The sequence below is a fragment of the Hemibagrus wyckioides genome, linkage group LG14 (genome assembly GCF_019097595.1).
Source record: "Hemibagrus wyckioides isolate EC202008001 linkage group LG14, SWU_Hwy_1.0, whole genome shotgun sequence".
In the NCBI taxonomy this organism is placed as follows: Eukaryota; Metazoa; Chordata; class Actinopteri; order Siluriformes; family Bagridae; genus Hemibagrus; species Hemibagrus wyckioides.
The window spans coordinates 5860001-5882126 of NC_080723.1; the positions used below are offsets into that span (position 1 = coordinate 5860001).

At 40.3% G+C, this 22126-nt stretch overlaps 1 protein-coding gene across 1 annotated transcript in view; it reads right to left on the bottom strand.

The window, feature by feature from the left end:
- znf609a (zinc finger protein 609a) overlaps positions 1-20270 on the bottom strand; it is a 110410-nt gene extending 90140 nt beyond the window's left edge. Inside the window, exon 1 of the mRNA XM_058407749.1 lies at positions 19706-20270. The gene's annotated coding sequence lies outside the window, so the exon portion shown is untranslated. The remainder of the gene's footprint in view (positions 1-19705) is intronic.
- Between the last annotated feature and the right edge of the window lie 1856 nt (positions 20271-22126).

The following is a 22126-nucleotide window of genomic DNA, read 5'->3' on the forward strand; positions in this document are numbered from 1 at the left end:
GTTTTTTAATATCAGGCTCCAGTCGAGTCCGTTTTCCCGACAGCCTCTTTTTTTTTTTTTGTTAATTCTCTTCTCACATAAAATTGTACAAATGCCATTTCATGCCTTGTAGTCTAATGAATAATTACAGGTAACGATGGTCAATTAATGGAGACAGATTTGCCGAAGCTGGCCCTGGTTTAGCAGCAGCAGGTAAAAGCAAAGTGGCTTTTTTTTTCCCCTTCCTTTACACTTGACTGATTTTCTTTCCATTCTGGTTGGGTAGTTTCTGTGACAGATCCTGAATCTGAAACATTAAATTTAATTTTGATTCTATTTCATTTCTCATAAGGCCAACGTGTTATAGCGATGCTTTAGAGATATAATGAGTAGCGAACATTACACCTGAACAAGCCTAATTTATTAGATGAGGCTCGATAAGTCGTACGATTCGGTTCTGGGCTGTAGTGGATTTCAGATTGTGGTGAGAACTTCAGGTACTAAGACTGGAGTCACAACCTGAATGCAAAGAGACTCGGCTGTAATTATAGATTATGATATACACCGATCAGGCATAACAATATGACCACCTGCCTAATATTGTGTTGGTCCCCCATTTTGCTGCCAAAACAGCCCTCATGCACTGTGTATTCTGACACCTTTCTATCAGAACCAGCATTAACTTCAGCAATTTGAGCAACAGTAGCTCGTCTGTTGGATCGGATGTCACAGGCCAGCCTTCACTCCCCACGTGCATCAATTCAATAAGACTTGGCCACCCACGACCCTGGGATAGATACTGACCACTGCAGACCGGGAACACCCCATAAGAGCTGCAGTTTTGGAGATGCTCTGATCCAGTGGTCTAGCCATCACAATTTGGCCCTTGTCAAACTCACTCAAATCCTGACTCTTGCCCATTTTTCCTGCTTCTAACACATCAACTTTGAGGACAAAATGTTCACTTGCTGTCTAATATACCCCAACCACTAACAGGTGCCATGATGAGATGATCATCAGGTGTTAATCACTTCACCCATCGGTGGTCATAATGTTATGCCTGATCGGTGTATTCAGAGGCTAAAGAAGTAGAATGTGTGTTTTGAGATTCAAATGTTTTGCTCCTGTTTCACTCAAAAGTGATGCTTAATGGCTCGGTTATTATTTTCCACACAAATGTTTTTATCTTCAAAGGAAATGTTGATATCAAACCCATTTATGATTTATGAGTGTTTGTTCATAAATCTGAAGCTGTTATCTTCAACCAATAAAAATCACACACAAACTAAATACCAGTATAAAAAGAGATTCGGTAAAAACTATAAAAGAGGCCAAATCAAGCAAAACACATGCCTGGGAACATCCAGAGACAATAAATACGTTCTGAAATTGATTCAAAAATCTATTTTTAAAAAAAGGTATAATTTACTACAGGCTCCGAATGACTGCAAGCCTTTTAATCAGAAGCATGGAGCATGAAATGGCTAAGCGTAAGGTGTTAAAGAAACTTAAAACACAACATATTGAATGAACAGAAGGTGTTGATTAATTTATCACCACACTGAGAGTAATTCTGATCCGGAGCTAAATCAGGAGTTTACATCAATCTCCAATCTAATAAGCTATACTATTTATTTACATAATGACGGCTTCCACAGAGACACCTACACGGGCTGCTCCACATAACAGCTTAATGACTACAGATATACTGAATCTGTTTTAATTATCATTAATAGAAGGAGTCTGCAGTGTTTTAGGATTAAGAGTCTCCAGTGTTTGGTAAAATTCTGTGATTTCATTGCTGCAAAAGTTTTAGAAGATGTCTTCATATTTGTTGCATTACAGCAGAGCCAAATTCTTAGTTCACATATCACTATGGACGTGGGGTCAGAGCACAAGGTCAGCCATGATACAGCACCCCTGGAGTGGGGAAGGTCAAGAGTCTTGATCAGGGACCCAACAGCTTGGAAAGGGTTAAGAGCTTTGCTCAGGGGCCCAAGAGCTTGGTGAAAGTTAAGGGACTTGCTCAGGGGTTAAAGGCCTTGCTCAGGGGCTAAAGGCCTTGCTCAGGGATTTCTGTTTGACGAGGATCAAGGGCTTTGCTCAGGGGCCCAAAAGCTTGACATGGGTTAAGGGCCTTGCTCAGGAACCCAACAGCTTGACCGAGGGTTAAGGGCCTTGCTCAGGGACCCAACAGCTTGGCGAGGGTTAAGGCACTTGCTCAGGGACCCAACAGATTGGCAAGGGTTAAGAATTTTGCTCAGGGGCCCAACAGCCTGGTGAGGGTTAAGGGCCTTGTTCGGGGGCCAACAGCTTAGAGTGGGTTAAGAGCTTTGCTCAGGGACCCAACAGATTGGCGAGGGTTAAGAGCATTGCTCAGGGACCCAAGAGCCTGGCGAGGGTTAAGAGCTTTGCTCAGGGACCCAACAGCTTGATGAGGGTTAAGGGCCTTTCTAAGCTTGACAAGGGTTAAGGGCCTTGCTCAGGGACCCCAAATTGGCGAGGGTTAAGGGCCTTGCTCAGGGCCTTGCTCAGGTGAAGGATGTTACCCTTTGCAGTGTCTTGGTATCATGGCATGCTTGGTTCTTGCCTTAACTTATTAACAGATACAGAAAGGAGAGTTTGGTGAGGGAATGACTGCTTAACAGAACTAATAAGAGAAACTGACTTGCGTCTTTATGTAATAAATACAAAATTGTTAGTGTTCCGATTCGAATAAAAAACACTCCGGGACATGCTGTTAGAAGAAAACAATCAACGTCTGGATGGTAAAACAGTGAGCCGCTTCACATCGGGCTGCATTATACCACCATGCAGTTGATGGTTTTTAATATAACAGCTAGCGCTGTCGTGTTTCACTCCTTACTTAAAGCGCTAGGAGTCGAATGAGAACAAACCACAGGCTCCAGATGGATAATGCAGGATGGAAATATAAATCAAATTCATTCATACAGAATGTAATGGCAACAAATGGTATTTGTCATACCACTGATTCACTGACATGATAAAGTCTAGGCTAAGCAGGGAAGGAAACAGAAAATAAAAAATACAGACCAAAAAACAAGACAGGCCAAAAAAAAAAATCTGGATATCTGATCAGATCTCTCTTTCCCGCGCCATATCTAAATAAGTCTGCTGAGGAGAAATGGCTCCGAAGTGTTGGGTTTTCATTTAAAAACCATTTCCAGTCGCGGGAGATTTTACAAATCAGGTAAAATGAGAAGGATAAAATAAGGAGGTTTGAAATATTACCAAGGTGGTGTAATGGAAACAGTAAAAAGTAACCTATTGGTCTGGGATCGTTGCCAGATGTGTTGGGAAAAATGTGCATACTTTACAGAGAATTTACTCCCGCCTCGATCGTATCGCAAAACCACACAGCAACATGCAGCGATACGGGAGAGGGGGCGAGGAATAATGATAGTGGGCGGGGTTCTGTGTGACACCGACCTGTGAATGCAGACATGGCAGCTGGATTGCGTTTATATTGTACTAAGATCTAGATCGCAATGTAACTCCAAAACTACCTCCGAAGCAGGACATGTTGGTTGGATAACATTCTGATCACAAGCACGTTTACACTTAACTTTTCAATGCATATGTGGAAAACATCCAGATTCAGGTCACATTTTAATGCCAAGTGTGAACGCCGCCAAACCAGGACCAAAAAAAACAAAAGACAAGACAAAATAAAAGGTTCGGACCTCACTTTTGGAAGATGCTTTCCATTTACATTTGGCAGACGCCTTTATACAGAGGAATCTCTCTTTTCTTTTTATACAACTAAGAATTTGAGGGTTAAGTGCCTTGCTCAGGGGCCCAGCAGTGACAGCTTGGTGGACCTGGGATACAAACTCCCAACCTTCTGAGCGGTAGTCTAACTCCATAACCACTAAGTTACCACATGCTCACATTAGTTCATGAGCATTAGGTGAAGATGGACAAAACAAATGGTAGGATTGTTCTAGAAATGTTTGGATTCGCAGCAAGAAAGGAGTGTATTATTTGGTGTTGTAGCCTCCACGTTACTGCCACATGTTCGGCCGAGGTGAACGAAACAAATATTTCGACAAATTGTCTAGAAGAGAATGAAGCCATTTCAACATTTAAATTCAATTTTACTGAAACACTTTAAACAACAAACACCGCAATAAATTCACGGTATAAATGATCCATTATAAACATCTATTTGACAGACATTTACATTTCTGCCATTTGGCTCTCATCCAAAGTGACTTACAATTTTTTATCTCATTTGATACAACTGAGCAATTGAGGGTTGACTTGCTCAGGGGCCCAGCAGTGGCAGCTTGGTGGACCTGGATTCACCGCCTTCTGATCAGTAATCCAACCACTACGCTGCTACTACATCCCAGATGTGACTTTTGTGGTATTTATTTACATGTTTTTGGTAGAACTGTTCTCTAAGCATAAAACGACGGATTCAGTAGAATAGTTACAGTATTGTTCAGCCTGATATTTGAACCAACAATCCAGTCACACTTTATAAACTGTTGCACTCACAATGTTCTGTTATAAAATCAGCAGTAGCAGTTCTCACTGTGCGTTCATCAGCCTTGCAGCAACGTGACTCATGATGTGAGAGGAGAAGGTCAGCGTCTAAGCGAGAAAGCACACAGACAAGCTTTCCTTAGAAATGCCACAGCGTTCTACCGGTTCTGTTTGGCAGCTTCCCGGGCAACTTAATCTCGACAGTGCTGCGAGAAAAATCACAAGACAACACCACTATCACCGAGATAAAGTCACTCGGCGCTATCACCCTGTCATGAAGCACTTCCCCTACCGAAGGCAGCGTGCGGTGTATATCCCCCCTCCCCCCCAATCTTCACAGCAAAATCTCATTTCCACATAAAAAAATGTTTAAGAGAAATGTCTTGAAATATTCATGCAGTTCTTGCCATATCAAAAACTATGCTTTAAATAGAAAAAAGGGTGAAAAGGAAAAAAGAAGAAGAGATCAGGAAACTGATTTATGAGCCTATTACAGACCAGCAGGAACCTAATCATTAATCATAGAGATGGGTTTTTTAGGAGCCGGTGAACTGGTGCTGGAATGGACTGAAGCATATTTTCCTGGCCCAACACAAGACTGCTGATTTTCTTTCCTGACAAAAATATCAGACACACATGCTGGACATGTGCAGATCAGTGATATGCACTTAGAGATTAGATAATAATGTTAGCAATCGAGACTCGCAAGCCGGTCTTAAACCTGGCTGGTTTTCTTTAAATGAATTTATTAACAGGGAAAAAAAAGTGATACTGAAAGTGATTTTGTTGCATCAGTCCAGTCTTGGACAAGCCCAGTGTTGGACAAAGAGTACGGTGACGAGACTGAAGCCGAAGAGCGATTACGCCACACCCCCAGATTTATCTTTGTGACTTTTCAGGATGCTTCACTTATAATGGAATTCATTTACACAATACATTTGCGTAAAAAGTGGATAAGGAACAATACTGAGGCTCAGACACAATGTTGAACAACTCCCAACATTCCACAAGGGATTTTTTTCCAGCAAGGAAGAAGGAAATGATTTCTTCATCACCACTTGCCACTGGCTAAATCTCCTCTCTCTCTCACACAAACACACATTAGCTACCAACTTGGAAAAGCAAAGGCCTAGACTCTTCCCAAGGCGAAATGTAAAACCATTCAAAATGGCAGCTGATGAAATATTATATGCCTTCCAAAAAAATTCTTAAGCTCCAACCCACTGAAGGCTCAGGCATCACCTTTCTGGAATTTCAACTCCAGACCCCTCAATAATAAGGTGAAATAAGACACTTCTTATACAAGGTTCTCATATTGTCTCATTATGATGACATCACTGTGCAGCCAAATCAGCTAGTCAGAAATCTACAAGATATCAAGCAAGACGGTTTTCGTCAAAGATGGTGGAACGAGGTTGGAGGTTTGGACAAAAGGAAAGAAAGTGTTTTTGGGTAGAAATGAAGCCAGGGATAATTCCCCACTTGATTGTTAATGTTACTGATTAGTTAAATGGCGCTTTGGGTTAAAAAAAAAAAAACTCCAGATTTCATTATAAAATAAATATCTTGGACACTAAACATGAGACAGCATCGATTCCAACTATCAGAGTGGCTATCAAGATGGATGATTAAATGTTTTTCAGAAGACATGGGGCCTGCAGCTTCAAGAACAACAAAAAGTAGTGACAGACAGACAGACAGACAGACAGACAGATAGACAGACAGACAGACAGACAGAAACAGAGGTTTAAATTTACATGCTGTATGTCAGGAAACTTCACTCAAAGAATTTCTGTGTATTTGTGGTAGAATAAAGACATCTGCTCCATGATCGTTAGAGTCTCTTACATAACAGCAGATCCCCAGGCAAGGAAAGGAACTACTTAAAAACGATTATGTTTTCAGTACCTGTGCAGGTAGGGCTTCCTCTGCTAGATGAACTCATTCTAAAGTGCATACTTGGATGTAAGCCGCCCAGTAGTAAAGTTCACAAGTGCCACACCTCTGCAAGACTTACAACTCATGTAGCGCAGAAACGAGCTTTTCTTTATTTATTCAATTCTATTGTCTTTGTGTAGAACTGTCAACAAGGCAGCATTTCTGAAATATGAGGAAAAAAACTCCCCAAGATGATATGAGGAAGAAACCTTGAGGGGAACCAGACTCTAAAAGGAATCTATCCTCATGTGAAGGACACTGGAGAGTGAGATCATTAATCATTTTCTTTCTTTAAATGTATAAATGTTATGTAAGAGTGAGAAACATTGGGATAAATCAAGAGCCAGAGACAAGGAAGGTGTCTTTCAGTGTTGAAATTCTTTACCATGTAAAATTATGTATAAATTTTGTACGACTTTGATTACTAAGTTTGCATCATCTAAAGCAAGCTTCATCTCCACTAAAATGCATCTGCTATGTTCATATGGAGTCACAGGATATTAGAGATTCAGTTTCCAGCCTGAGATTGTTCAATATATATGCAAAGCACAAAGAAGGGAAGAACTGGGCCACATCTCTCCAATTTAAGGGCTACCAATCTACAAGTAATGAACCTGTTTTTATCCCCAAGTGCTTTTGCTTGACCTGGGTCACGACTCTGATTCTGTTTTATAATAATACTTCCACTTTTTCATTAAGGTGACAAGCCCAAGAAGGCAGTAAGCAGGTGTCTGAACTCGCTGGTCTTAAAACGAAACGTGTCAATGAGCGCAAATAAGAAGATGGCTGTGTTTTTACTGATGGCCTCCCACTAGGCATTGTTTAAATTGCACTGCCCTTGCCTCACCATGACCCACTTGTGAGGAAATATGTAATTGTCTGTCCCGTTGGGAATTTGCCAGAAGAGGAGAAAGCCTGTCCACATGAATAAGCGACTGAAGCTGAAACATCAGTCAAGATTTGCTCTACTGAGAAAAGGCCATCAATTACGCAATGTCAATTTAAGGGCAGGGACGAATACACGAGATTTACTGAAGCTCAACCAAGGCCGGTGAATAGAAGCGCATCTACATTACAAAAAGCCAGGGGTTACGATTCACGGCATGGCAGGGAACGGCTGTATCGTTTATTTAGGTATAGCAGAGGTGGCGCCGTCGACAGGCTGTACAACGGGATCCAGACAGGAGCAGGCTGTAGTCCAATCCTTTCATGGCAACCAGAGCTCCTAGCGAACTGCCAGTTCATACGTCCTAACACTAGACACTGTGTTTTCTGCCCTTAAGCGAAATACAACCTCAAGTTGCAAGTCTAGGTTGTTGCAAAACGGTATAGATTCTATTACCAAAAAAAACAACAACTCTATGGCAACAGAAACTCGCTGGAAAGGTTACACCGGTCAATCTTTGGTCACTGAGATATAAAGCCATATTCTCACTATCCAGATTTCATAATAAATAATGTAATTGTGTTGCTTATATTAAAAACCACTTACCAGTTAAGTGGTTCTGATGGGAAATACAGTGTGTAGTATTAAATATAACATCAAATTAAGGTAACAAACCACATACTGCTGAAAAGCGCAGTGGTAAAGTGTTTGTTTTGAGACACAAACATCATAGGTTCGAATCTCGGCTCAGGTGTTCGATTTTTTCCAGGGTTTCGAAAATATGTGATCAAATCATGTTGGGTTTTTTTTAACATATATAATAATATGATAACGTTAATAATGTTACTCAGTTCACTCAAGTAGAACCGATGTACGCATTTGAATAAAGTACATTTGTTCTGCAATATAATGTTTTTCAGCTGCGGTGTAGAACAGCACCGATCCAGAGCCTGGGAAATAAAGGTGTTGTTTACACTATTTCCAAGAAAAAATGTTCAAGAATAAATTTTAACACATTACTTTTGCGTGTTCCACAAGCTCTCCAGACCAGAGTGTTATAAAAAAAAAAATAATAATAAAAATACAAGTACAATTATTAGGTTCACTTTAATTTGGGAATTAAATAATTTTTCTTTAATTTTACCTCACTTTGCCTCAACTGGCTCTTCTCTATATATCACATTCTTACTCCAGCTCAAACATGCAAGGGTGGACATGCAAGGGTGGAGGAAAAAAAACATGGCGTCACTGCACTAATTCCTGATCTCTGGGGCAATCTGAAATTTGATGTTTCCCTCCGCCTGACATACCATGATGAGGATTCAGCAGTATTCAAACCAGAAAATCTCGCTCTCTAGACTGTTAATTGTTGATTGTGTGCAAAAGGAATTCCTGCCTCGAGAGTTCTGCCGATTGTGTGTTTTTTTAAACAAAATCTCATAATCTTTCTAGAAACCAGCAGTTCTGAATGCCAGGCCTGGGAACCTACAGTTCCAGGGTTTCCTCATTTTAAACCACACAATTGGGCCGTGTCCTTCAGTCTAAAAACATGAATAGTGAATATGAAATGTTGTCTTATTATTGTGAGAGTCAGTGTTCATACTGAGCAGGATGGGGAATCCTCATTCAGAATCAGTTTATGGAGAATATCGTTGGATTCTACAGGATATCCATCACGTTTTTTTGCCATTGCGTCTGGAAACAAAGCCGTTTTAACTCTATACTTCCCTCACGAAAGGAGGGAGCCGTCCTGTTTACACCGGCGACGATGAGCGCTCCTGAGGATTGGATAAACGCTGGATTTTCCAAATAATGAGAAGTACATGGTACAGATTCTTTCATTAGCACAACTCTCTTAAATCTAAGCTTGCACACTGGTCTGTTTTTGTACATTTTCACGCCCCTAAACATGACTCTAAACAAAATGAACTCTGATTGGTTGGTCGGAGTCCCAATTGTGCGATCCTTGGCCAATAAAAGCCGCAGTGGAGTCCAGACCTTCAGCGGCCAGTCTAAGGATCTGACTAGATTAATATACACTACCAGTCAAAAGTTTGGACACACCTTCTAATTCAATGTTTTTTGTTTAGTGACTTATTTTCTACATTCTATAACAATACTGGAGATTTCAAAACTATAAAATAACACTCATGGATTTATGTAATTTATGTAACGACAACAAAAATCAACAGTCAGGTGTTATTTTAAGACATGAAGGTCAGGTGTTCTGGAATAGTTCTTGCAAGAACAGTATTGTCAAGTGCATTTGCAAAACCCATCAAGCACCATGATGAAACTGGCTCACATGAAGACCATCCCAGTAAAGCAAGACCAAAACGTACCTCTGCTGCAGAGGAGAAGTTCATTTAGAGTGACCAGCCTCAGAAATCACCAATTAACAGCACCTCAGATTAGAGCCGTTATGAAGGCTTTACAGAGCATCAGTAGCAGACATATCTCAATATCAGCTGTTCAAACGACATTATTGTGTATTTTGGCCGCCTTCAGCATTGTTTTACAATGTAGAAAGAAATAAACATCAGGAAAGACCATGGAAACTTTTGACTGGTAGTGTAGACTAAAGCATCCAAACAGGTATATGAATTACTTGTAGTCTATGATTTAGCTGCGAGTTCGGTCCTGATGTTAGAAGTAAAAAAAATAACATATGAGCCTGGTTAACGCCTTTATGTCCTCTCGATCTGTTTAATCGCCAGGAAACGTACTGAGCATATCGTGCTAGCACGCGTAACATCTTGACACGTGAGAATAAAATGAAATCTTGCTAAAAACATTTTTAGTTAGAAGTAGATTCTCCTCAGACATTTCTGAACAGAAATAAATAAACAAACAGCCCAGATCGGGCAGCCAAGCTACTGAGTGGAAGGCTTCGGGCATCCTGTGGCTCAGGAGTTGAACGTTTCTCAGAAATGTTTTTCTGTACCCAAGCCAGAACCCTTTTACGTATCAGATGGCAGGCTGTTTTAATGATGCTATAGTGACTATTCGACCACAGTGCCAACAGCTCATTATATCATCGAGTACTAAAGAGGTTCTGCCGTCCTTCGGGACACATTTCACAATACAAATAACACCAGGATTCAACCGTCAGCCTGAACTTCATCATTAGCACACATTCTAGGTCTCACTAATGATTTTAAGTGATCTTTCGGGACTCTCAAATATCAAGTGGGGTTTAACCGTGTCTAGTGATTTTGTCTTGACTGAAAACAAGGTGCACTGCAAAGGTCAGCAGACACAGTTAGTAGTTTTTTAAGCTTGGTTAATGTTACATGGAAAAGCATTGAAAAACTTTTTTCACTGGAAATGTTAAACTTTTAGACTTTCTGAGTACATTCATCAGTCCATTTTAATTCTGTGCTTCTCCTTCTTCTTTCCCTGAATTCAGAAATATTTGAAAGATTATTATTCCCTCTCAGGAGAGTGTACGGGATGAGCAGAAGAGCTCAGACGAATTAGAAACGAATCCTGATCCAGTAATCCAAGAGCTCCAAGAAACTCCAGCACTTTAAAACACACATTATATATACACACATTATTGCTAAATCATTACACACAAGGGCTGAAAAAGTGTGAGGGAATTAATGCTAATCCATTTTCTCAAGGTTATTACACAACGTGACAGCACGGCATTATTCATTTCCGTTCAACCCGTGAAAATTCCAGCGAAGGAAATAATATCGCTTAGCCAACCGAACTGATCATTACATGCTGAAGACTGAAAAACCCCAGATATGTTGACACTTTTACTCAGGTAACAATCCACAGCATCATTACAACTCAACCTCTATTCAGAGGAAAAATAGAATAAAAAAAAATTTAATTAAATAGGCTATAATAAAAATTTAAATCCAACCTTCAACTTCACAATTGGAAATTATTAGCTTGAAAAATCTCACAAAAAAATTAAAAATAAATAAATAAATAAAATTATAAAAAAATGTAAATAAAAAAATAAACTTTTTAACAATAAAAAGTTAACAATAACTAATTAGGTAATTAATTAATTTATTTATAAAGAAATAAGGGATAGTCTTTAGTTTATGAGGGGATTATGCTATACTCATCACTACACTGCTTCAAATAGAAGAGGAAAATTTTGCCAGGTCTAATAACGTTACAACATTTCAGCATATAAACATGAAATATATAAACATTTACGCATCAACGGAAGCTCGCCTTTTGATTGGTTGGAGTATGTAAAGCTAAAAAAAACAAACAAACAAAAAAAACCCAACTACTTTAACCACTGTCCTGTGAATTTTAAACATTCATGGAACATTCTGGACAACAAGCTAACATTAGCGACGACTCGAACGATGATTAACTTTAAAGTTATGAGATCAGAATTGCTCAGTGTTACGGATTTAACCAAGTCTGTATCTTAACTGATCCAAAGCCAACACGGTTATCAACCCGTTTAAAAAGAAGAGAAGGTGGACTTTACACTCTTTATACGCTACCTTCGAGTCATGAGTTACGAGTTAACGCACGTGATCGGCACCGCGAAGTCAGAATTATGAGTAGGAAACTCGAGATTTGCGTAATAAATAAAGAGAAGGTTACCTCGAACATTATTGGTAATTACGACTTCCTAACTCGTAAAGGCAAACTTCCAAGTAGGATAAAACTGGAAAAAAAAGGTAGTTTCTGAGAATAGTGTTGAGTTAAAATTTAAATTGAGGGGGCATTTTCTGTAGTTTTACCCGTTTGTATTGTAGCTTTTCCTGGTTTTAGTGTAGCTTTTCTTGTTTGTCTTCTAGTTTTTCCTGGTTTTAGTGTAGCTTTTCCTGCTTGTCTTCTAGTTTTTTCCTGGTTTTATTGCAGCTTTTCCTGTTTGCTTTGTAGCTTTTCTCAGTATTGTATTTTATTTTTTCTAGATTTTGTGTAGTTTTTCCTGGTTGTCTTGCAGTTTTTCCTGGTTATAGTGTAGCTTTTACTGGTTTTAGTGAAGCTTTTCCTCGTTTTAGTATAGTTTTTCCTGGTTGTCTTGTGACTTTTACCAGCTTTAGTGCAGCTTTTCCTTGCAGCCTTTACTGGTTGTCTTGTAGCTTTTCCTGGTTTTAGTGTAGTTTTTACTGGTTTTATTGCATTTTCATTTTACTAGTTTTAGTGTAGTTTTTCATGGTTGTCTTGTAGTTTTTACTGGCTTTAGTGTAGTCTTTACTTGCTGTGTTGTAGCTTTTCCTGGTTGTCTTGTAGTTTTTCTTGGCTGATGAATCTCAAGCTGCAATTTCACCTTAAATCATTTTGTGCACTGGTTGCCACGATCAGCGAGTATAAAGATGCTTCAAAACTGGGTTTGTTTACATACTCAATAATTGACAATCATCATCTCCTGTGCTTGAAAAGTCCTTGGAAAAAAAAAAATCATAGTATAAAATTTTTACGTTGCTGTTTCATACTCGACCTTGACCCGGGTTCTGACTCCGATATTTATATCGGTGCTTCAAAACTGAAATGAAAGGATTTTCAAAAACTTCTCAGCCACAAGACATGTCATCTGTTGAACCTTAATAACCGGCTTTCCTGAATTCAAGAAGAGTGAAGCACTTCTCAGCAAAACCCAGCTAGTTTCAGAGTATCTCCTTTCCTTCAACACAAAAAAATGAAGCTGAATTGAAAACTTTGAGCACATCGTGGTCTCCTGAAACATCAATAACACTGAAAAGGTGGATGCAAAACGGTACTCTTATGGGATCAGTGTGGTTATATAAGGTACATCTAAGCCTGAAGCAACACTTTAAGAAGCACAGCATTAGCAGTTTATATATACATAGTCCTACATAAACCGCTCGGTCGCATCTTTCCAAGCCGGCTGATTTAGTAGCACATGAACGACACGCTTTAACCGCAACCTTTTAAACGAACCGGTTGCTCGTGCCAAAAATAATCCGATGCACATTAAACTGTTTTAACTGCACGAATAAATTTTTTTCCGCTTGTCTGTCTTTTGTTCTGTCTCACCCCGAGAGGCAGTTAAGTCTTAAGATAAAGCCTGATTGCTCGTCTGAACAGCTCGGATTTCGTACACTGTCTCGCTGATGCCTACACGAGTCAAAACAGAAATGTTCATTGCGACAAATACGTCAAGGTTAGTCAGCTTCGGACAAAGAAAAACCAGCGTCGTAGCGAAAAACAGAGCAAAGCAGGCTTGTAAAGCTACACCGTATGACCACACCTCTAACGAAATTCTAACACTACATTAAACAGGACGCATACGAGAGGGGAAAAAAAAATATTACTAGCCTTTTACTACGCCCTCTAACCGTGTATAAAACGTCCTTTATTGCTGAAAAAGTGCTTATACATGTTTAGCAGCAATGACTGAAACCAAATGTTTCCAGTGATTATAGACTTCTCACTGGCAGGAATTTCGGGGCTTATTTCTCCACGCAGAAAAGCGCCAAAGGTTTTCAAACTGTTTATTTCAAGGTTTGCCACAGTAGCTCAAAAGGGTCCAGGTTTCAATAAACCTTTTTTTTCTTTTTTCCCTTCTTCACAAAACTACTTCTCCTCGCTCTGTTCAACAATGACGTCTTTATGTTTCTGACAACGTTTTATATAGCACCGAATGACAGGTCCAGAAAAGGCGGCAAACTGCGAAAAAGAACATATATCAGATAGAGTGAGAGAGCCGGAGCGAGTAGTTTTCACGGTCTGCATGCAGGGTATTTGTTTGTTTAAATAATAACGATAAAAAAAATCGCCCAGACATTACAGGTCCGGAGCTTTGAAAAAGACCTCTCAACGGTGTCAAAACAGAACGTTTGCAGTAGAGCCAGTTAGTCTTGAAAGAGGAGCACAATCTTCCGCCCTCCTTCCTCCACTGCACCAAAATCCACTTGGGTGCCAGCCAGATAGCAGCAGGATAACAAAATGTCAGTGAGAGCGCCAGTGACTTAGCAGACCTTATCCTCACATCACCTTGCTGCACTCAACAGCAGAACAGAAATCTGCACCAGGCAATTTATCTTCTGGAAGCTTCGCTGGCTAAAATACGAACCATAATGCCACTGTATGCCAAAACGAGTTAATTGACCCATCAAATCTAGGAAGTGACTGCTGCAAATGTTTTGTGCTCTGAATGGTTTAATACACAAGAGGCTACTTCCAATGGCGCTTTCTCAAACCAGTGAATAAACGCTTTCGAAAAGGCAGGCTGCCTAAGCCAGACTATTTTCTACATTTATTTTTCATTAGTTGGAGTCCCAACTATACGCATTCACAAATACAGGGTAATCCAGAATTAGAAAAATAATAATAATAATAATAATAATAATAATAATAATAATAATAATAATAATAATAATAAATTGGACACGTAAACATTACATACAATATAAAGGTTTCACTCAGGAAAGCGTATTTAATATTTGGAACACTTGAAATAATAATAGTACCTTATTATATCTTCTCTCAAGGTATGTGGACACCTGACCATCACACCCATATGTGGTTTTTCCCCAATCTGTTGCCACAAATTCTAGAGAACGTGTGTTTGTTTGCTGTAACATTTCCCTGTAAAGTTTCCTGTTCAAGCATGACAATGCCCCTGTGCACAAAGCACAGAGCTCAACGAAGGCATGGTGCGTTAGTCATAGTGAAAGAACTCATGCCCTACTCTGACTCAACCCCACTGAACGTCTTTGCGATGAACTGGAACACCGACTGAACCCCAGACCTCCTTACTCCTATAACATCAGTGTCTGATCTCAGTAATACTCTTGTATCTGAATGATCACAAATCCCAACACAGCATAAAACCTTCCCAGAAGAACCTCTTATAGCACCTAAAAGGACAAAATCTGGAATAAGATGTTCACATATGATTGTATTGTCCAAATACATTTGGCTATGTTGTGTCAAAATTGACAAAGCCACAGATTATTGTAAATAAATGCTTTTTAAAAACTGTATTCTTTCCATCAGTTGCCTTTAACCATGCCCTATTTCCATGGTGTATAAATATGAAACCCCTGGGTCATCCATTATCCTGATAAAAACTTTCAACACAAATGAAATCAATAGCTGCAAAAATCTGCTACTGGATATATTTGGGAGGGGGAAAAAAAACATACCATTTTTCCCCAGGAGTGATACTTTGGCACTGTACCCATTGATAAGTACCCAAGTATTTGCAAAAACACCCATTTTATTTATTAATCCTTTCCAAGAAACTAGCGTACCTCGTTTGTAATTCGGCAGTAACATGAACCGCTCTCGTCTCCTTTAAACGTCCTGCTTGGATGTTAATTACCGTGCGAATTTGATTGCTAGCCGGTAACCTGCACTTGTAAAGGAGAAGAAGAATTGCCGCATTAGCAGTCGGTTTGTGTACAGGTTTGGTCTGTCAGAGGAGCTCCTAACATTGGCATGCTCTCATTTTCTGCGCACTCAGTGAAGCACATGACGATATCCATCAACGTCCATCAGTAAGAGGACAGTGCGCTGGAATTAAATCAAGGTTGCTTCTAAAAGAGTAACATGGGCTGATCTAGCTCAATGGTGTATCAAACTAAATAGTTGCTGACTTTTGTCTCAGATAGTTTGGACTTATTGAGCGTATAACCTGTCCTGAAACAGCCGCTTTACTGTAGCAGGGCAGAGGCAGACTATGTAAGACAGTAAAAGTGGTGACACTTTTATCACACTTTTATCAGCCTCTTTGTGAGAACAGCAAGTATATCACCAACTGTCTGTATCAATCAGTGGATTTAATGCTTTATGGTAACATTATGTTACACTTCTGGGCAAGTACAGCAAGTTCATATCCTCACATGGTTTTTTTATATCACCACTATGCTGAAGGCACCCGATTCATGCTCTCCGTTCCTCCCTCAGACACCAGGGTCTCTGCCAGGATCTCAGAATGTCAGTCAGACATCTCGACATGGATGGCATCTCATCAGCGGAAACTAAATACCAGCAGGAGTGAAGTGTAAATCTCTAGAGATGTCAAGATCTTGTGATCTCACTGGATAATTTACAGATCAGGTCATCTGACAATGCCGTAAAGGCCACTCAGGTGCCCGTCCGATCCCTCGTTATCGTTATCCCTCTGTGTGCCATCCACCTTTGCATCTGATCCATGAATCCAATCTCCACAAGTTCGCTCAGTTCAAGCCACTGATGAACTAGTTTCCTCTAGCTTTCATGGATTTGTCAGATTGAAAACACTTTTCAAACATCGCTCTGAACTTCCTTGCCTTCGAGGCTCCAAGACGACACCACCATCCCTCAAGATACAAGCAACACGTGCGTCAAGACTCTTCTCTGACCTGGCAACCAGATGGAGGAATGAACTTCCCCTGAGTCGCTGAGTATCACAGACCGAAGATGTCGCTCTTCACTTCATTGAGCACCAATTTAAAAACAAATCTTAACTTGTTTACGCTGCTGTACCAGCTTGTTGCATGAACTCCTCTCTAACAGCGTTGATAGCGTTATTAAACCCTGGTCTATTTTATCTGGCATGAGAATATGTTTTTGATTGAAGCTACAAAGCACTTTTGGAAATCACCCTGCCAATTACTATAAATACAGGATTGTCTGTAGTGCGTTAAAAAGCATTCACATGAAAGGAGAAGGAGTTTTCTGAAGTTGTTGAGCGGTGCTAACAGCCACCAGTAATCAACTAACAGGCTATTATTATATAATTCCTCTAATCAATTAATCAAATATTTATGTGAAATGAACACAACAAGGTAGCGCCGTATGACCGTGTTCAGTTCTCTGCAAGAAGGGTAACCAAATCAGCCAGGGTCATTCATTAAAATCACAAAATAGCAGATCACAGGCTTGTTACTGTACCACACACTGATTAAAACACACTATACATTTTCTAAACCCTTGGCTCTGTAGCCTCACGGCACTGTTAAAACTACTCAGTATTAATTACCCTCGTCAGAGCCCAAGGTGCCTTTGTAATTCACAATTGTCCGAAAAATGAAACCTACAGAGCACTGCCAAGGAGACTGCGTAAATAAATAATATAAATTTACTTCAAAGATTAAATGAGTTACATCTGCTATGAAGATTTCCACACACTATTACAGCACATTAAAGCTGCACATTACAGTTTCCAGATATTGCATCTCATCCGACATTATTAACTTGCATATCAATGAAAGTGTACTTATGAGGCATAGCAGAAAGCGTGTCCCAGACCTAATGGATGCATTTTGATTATTAGATTCTGCACTAGATTCGGAAAAAAAAAAGTTTCTACAACTTCTAAGTGTTCTGGAAATTATTGTTCCATCACTGACTTTTGTGCAAAGGATCTGATGCCTAGGATATGAAGTGCCTCAAAATACACCACTTTCACTCCATCATCAGTGAATTAAGAGACCGAAAACCTGGCAACAACACAGCCACCAGCGGCAGAGAGTCCAAGAGAGCAAAAACTGGCCGCGTTCTCTCTGCGGTGGTGGTGTGGGGGGGTTAATGGCATTACACTCCCCCATCAATCAGAGCAGTATTAACCAATCATTGGTCTCGGTAAGGTCATGTATGTAGACAGAAAAGTGTTTCATTGCCCTGCCTGGGTGGTAGCTGGTGTGAAATAACAAAGAGCTAGTTAACAGGTACAACCGACCAAGCATTCATCTAATGCCTTAACCTGATGGTGTATCCAGAGTGTATCCCAGGAACACTGAAATACACCATGGATGGGATTCCAGTCCCACATTGCAGCATACACCTACAAGCTATTCCACCTAATGGTATGCGTTTATGAGCAAAACGGAAGACCCTAAGGAAAGAACATGCACTGAAACCCCACACAGATATCAACCTGAGCTCTAGAGATGCGTGAAGTGGCATCACTACCTAGTGCACCACCACGCTCGCGGTGCAATGACCTAAAGAAGAATAATAAGGAGAAGTAATACAGAAAACAACCCGGCAATGCAATTAACGCAATCCTACAACCACGCAATATACATTTCAAACCAATTGCACTGTCTACCCTTAAAAAAATATAACCTCTAAACATGCTTTAATTTCCTTACAATATCAGCAAGAGCCACTTGTTAAAGCAGAGAGCTCTTAAATCAGTGGGTCACTGGCATCTTTAATGTCATTCATGGGAAGTCTTTTATATTAATTAAGGTTGTAAAAACCTTTCCGATGATTTTTAAAAAGATACTGCAGGATTTTTTGGAGTGTGAAGTGAAGATGATGTGAAGAAGAAGAAGGCTGGAGCTACACCACATCAACTAAATGGCACTGGTACTGATTGAGAGAGAGAGAGAGAGAGAGAGAGAGAGAGAGAGAGAAAGAGAGAGAGAGAAAAGAAAATCAATGTATTGGAAGAAGCGTAAAAGAAAAAAAAAACAGAGACAAAACATTTATCCAGCTATTACTGCTTGCTTAGACGCAGACAATTATGCTTTGTCTGTCTTCCCTGGGGTGCTTTGTGAGAGATGCGGCTTTGCTCTCTGGGCCTTGTTAGCTCGCCTGACTCTATAGAAGGGCACGCTAGTTAGCTGGCTAAGCTCAGTGAACAGGAGTAGCTTTAAGTGAATGGGGTCAGTTGAAAAGGGATAAAACAAGAAGAAGAAGAAGAAGCAGAAGTTGCAGAAGGTGTTTGCGCTCTTGAGCTGCGAGAGGATTTCGTGCGAGTCTGCGGTTGGTGTTGAAGGGGAAAAGGCGGACTTTGTGGCAGCAAGTGTAGTGTTTCACTGCAAATCACTGCATGTCCCTTCTGATAGCAAAACTGACTAGACATGCACTCTTACACAGCACTGGCTGGCTATCCTGCCTAGCAAAGCTAGCTTGCTAACGCAAGTCATAAAGAAATGTGACAAAGCGAAGGGCATGGACTAGCACAGCGTTACTGCAACAGCACTCGTGGGCTGTATTACATAAAGACTGGACAGAAATGTTAGCTTGCTAGTAGGTCATAAGGATCTGGACACAACACCATTGGGACATACTTTACTACCCCTCTCCACCCCCCCCCCCCTCTCTCTCTCTCTCTCTCTCTCTCTCTCTCTCCTGCAGCCAGATAAACCTCCAATACACACGCAATGACATTAAAGACATCCAACAAATAGCACAGGAACAAGTCAGGACAGCTGCGCGCAGACGCACACCGTCGTTGATTTTTTTTTGGAGGGGGGAGAGAAAATATGAAAAACTCGCACAAGTTTCCCCCCTTTTCCCAGAAACAAACGATTTTCGGCAATGCAAAACATATGCACAAAAAAACCGCTGGAAGAACTGTGTTGCTGAAGCTAGCTAGCCTGCTACAGCGCTAATCTGGGCTAGCTCGTTAGCCAAGAACAGCTAGTCAGTTAAGCCGTGTCTAAAAGTGGCCAAAGGAATTCCTGCACAACAGATTATTAAAACATAGCTGCTTACCCTGCGGAGATGTCCCCGATCCAAACGATGGTTATGTGCACTCCATAGATCCCTAATGGCAAAGGCAAAACGGGGGAAAAAACGAGCCGGGAATGGCTGGGATTCACACGCGCGCGCGTGCACACACACACACACACTAAATCAATGTACTCCACACACTCACACATACACACACGCGCTCTCTCGCTCTCTTACACACACACACACACACACGCACGCACGCACGCACGCACAAGCAGAGATCCGGAGAGACAGCGGAAAGGCCAGCTCAGCGGATCGCGGCCATCACGCTCCCAGAGCCCGCTGTTAGAGCGCAGCGCAGCGCCGCCTGGACATTTCACTTCATTCCTCTTTAGCTCCGAGTCCTGAATCCCAAAAACCCTGCAGCTGCTCGCCTCCTCAGATTTCGAGGCGAATATATTCCGACGATCGGGAGTATTTCATGTCTCCAGACTCCTCGCTCCGCTTTCAGTCTCCTCTATAATGTTTAATGGCTGTTTTTCAGCCCGGTAAAGCCGACAGACAGATTGATACAGTGTCAGCAACCAGGAGCTGCTGCAAAGCCCGGTCTGAATCTCCTCCACGCGGATTGAACTCTCTCTCTCTCTCTCTCTCTCTCTCTCTCTCTCTCTCTCTCTCACACACACACACACTCTCACACACACACACACACACGTTAAGATTCAAGTAGCTTTATTAGTGCAGTAAAAAGGCTCTACATTGCAAAGAACTGGTGACATTACATTACAGACAATGCACAGTTACACGCAATTTTATTGTAAAAAAAAAACCGGGACAAAATAATAATAGCAATAAGATGGAAAAGTGTGTGTGTGTCCATAAAGGTTGGAAAATCTGACATTCCATAAGTTGTTGTTGTGGGGGTGCAGGGTTTGTTTGTTTGTTTTGGGGGTTTCCTGTTGTTATTTAAACAGTTTATTATTATTATTATTATTATTATTATTATTATTATTATTATTATCAATAATCGTAATCATAATAACAGTTACATTCACATTTATGTCAACTGATGGTCCTCAAAAGGGTATTAATACAAATGTGTATGCATCTCAGACAGGATTGATTTATTATACGCATCAAAATATTGAGAAATGTCAAGCTTTTTTAAAAAAAAAATTTAATATAATGCCATTTGGTTGCTTTGGCTTTTGTTTGTAAATACAGCATTCTTAAGCATTAAGTATTATGTCCTCACAAGGGTAGTAAGAGTGTGTGTGTGTGTGTGTGCATACAATTAATGCAACGGGTTACACACGGATGGTTGCGTGCTCAATTTACTACGTCCGAAAGAGCATACTCCTGCACTAAATAATAATACATGTCAAATGTCAAAACAACCACCAATTTCCTTCATAATAAGCTTTCAAGCATTCAAAATCACGTGATAGCAGCTGTAACATTATACAAAGTGTAACCAATAATTCTGTGCATTTTCATTAGCATACTGTATATCAGTATCTTTTAGGTCACCATTTTGTTTTTTTTGTGTACTTGACATTGACATGAAGTGTGTACTAAAATATTATTGCTCTCAGTCTAGACTAGAGTCTAGATCATATTACTACACATTATTTTACGGTTAGTTTGTATAGGTCAACAAAAACTACTGAATTGTACATACAGGTCATGAAAGCTGAAATATAAAAGTCCACAACTATAACCACAACTGTTTAATGCGATGCTTGATATATACTCCTATAATAATTTGGACGTTAAGACTAGGATGGCTTTAAAAATCAACGAATTGACTCCAACACACACTAATAGGATCATAAATAAAAAAAGGCAGTCTAATATACGGAGAGTAAACAGTTAGAAATATTTTTCGGATTAAATGACAAGCGTCATCAATTTTCAGTTCAACCGTTACCCTATTTACCTGCTTGTGCTGGTGTTAGATTTAGTGTCATAATAATATCATGGAAGCTAGTTATTATCCCGCTAGCTCACGAAAGCATTGTCAAGCTTTGAAAGAGCTGCTTGACTGAACATATTCTATTGCATATGGTTATGTTACTCTGCAAGAGCGAGTGTCAGGGGGTCATTGTGCTTGTAGGTGAACTCAGCCTGCAGTAGCAGGTGAAGCGAAAGAGGCAGTCGTTATGACAAGCAAACATGTCATACTATTTGTCATACACTGGGAGAAGATAAACTCTAGTGTTTACTCTGCTTTTGTGCTGAGGAAGCTGAGGGGAATCATTCCGAGCTGGTTGCCTGGGAAACCAGGGAATGCTAATGTTGACTTGGTATGAAGAGAGAGAGAGAGAGAGAGAGAGAGAGAGAGAAAATGAAAGAAATATAGAGAGTCTCTGTAGCATTCAGAGACCAAGAGGCCAGGGGAAACTGAATTAATGAGATAATTTTCACACTGGGAGGGTGGCAGTCAGGTCCACCACTTTA